The sequence below is a fragment of the Ailuropoda melanoleuca genome, unplaced genomic scaffold (assembly GCF_002007445.2).
Source record: "Ailuropoda melanoleuca isolate Jingjing unplaced genomic scaffold, ASM200744v2 unplaced-scaffold63373, whole genome shotgun sequence".
In the NCBI taxonomy this organism is placed as follows: domain Eukaryota; kingdom Metazoa; phylum Chordata; class Mammalia; order Carnivora; family Ursidae; genus Ailuropoda; species Ailuropoda melanoleuca.
The window spans coordinates 1-1,108 of NW_023237585.1; the positions used below are offsets into that span (position 1 = coordinate 1).

The 1,108-nt window shown below is 65.1% G+C and overlaps 1 long non-coding RNA gene across 1 annotated transcript; it reads right to left on the reverse strand.

The window, feature by feature from the left end:
* LOC117800089 lies at positions 1-1,093 on the reverse strand. Its single transcript, XR_004623060.1, has 3 exons — positions 681-1,093; positions 303-456; positions 1-19 (listed from the first exon to the last, which is right to left on the reverse strand). It is a non-coding gene; the product is annotated as an uncharacterized LOC117800089 (long non-coding RNA).
* Positions 1,094-1,108: the final 15 nt, after the last annotated feature.

The window sequence follows — 1,108 nt, forward strand, 5'->3', positions numbered from 1 at the left end:
ATGATGGGGAAAGGCACACCTGGGGAGAGACTGGCTGTCACAGGGCTCATCAGTGGGGTCTGGGGGATGCAAGGCCTGGAGGACCCTCGTGTGGCCCAGGGCCTTGAGGTGGGGAGGCGTTCCCCTGGGTAGAGCTCATATGCACACATCCAACGTGCAGCACCCCACCCCCAAGCAGGGGCAGAGGGCCGCGGTGCTCACCCCACCCCTGGGACCTGGTCCTGGGCTCGCAGGCCCCCTCGCCAGCTGGCCAGAGTGTGGGTGCGGGGTGGGGGACAGCCCGCCTGGGGGGGCGCACTCACCCCAGCCTATGCAGACAAACATCCACTTGTGCAGCCGGTCGGTGGAGTAGGTGAGCACGATGGCTGTGTGCAGGTAGCAGCCCTCCCCAAACATCCAGAAGAAGTTGGTCACGTGGAAGTAGTTGTAGGCGGCTGTTACCAACCTGCACCAGGCCTACCCCCCCCAGCAGAGATGACACTTAGACGGGGGAGGGGTGTGGCAGCAGCACCCCACCCTGGGCCTGGGGCCTCCTCTCAGTAGGATGCACCCTCCCCCCCATCACCAGGGAACCGTTTCCGTTTTATTGGGCCTCAAGGCCTGTGCCCAGCCCACCTTCCACCGGGGCCATCCCATCCAGACCCTTCCTCTGACCCTGGGGCTGCCCCTCCAGGACGCACCACGTTGCTCTGGTGGACCTCGGGGCTCATGGTGAGCTGGACCACAAACCACGTGGCATTGCGCAGGATGAAGGCCGAGATCAGGTTCCAGTGGATGATGTTTCTCAGGCACCGGATGCTCCTGGGGGGCAGCAGGGGAGGGTGGGTGATGGGAGCAAGGGGAAGGAAGAGGAGATGAGGAACAGGCCACCAACATCCCTCCAGCCCGGATGGGTGGATGGGGAAACTGAGGGCAGGGCTGACCAGCTAAGTCCCACCGGGAAGTGGCAGCAGAGCTCTCCCGACGCCCCGCAGGCCCTTCCTACTGGAGACCCCCCCAGACCTACGCCCTGGCAGCATAGCCTGCCACACAGCCGAGCTCCAGGGACTGGGGGCTTTTTGCTTAGGGGGTTGCCCCTCCTCCCATGGCACCCCTCCTCCCCAGGGGT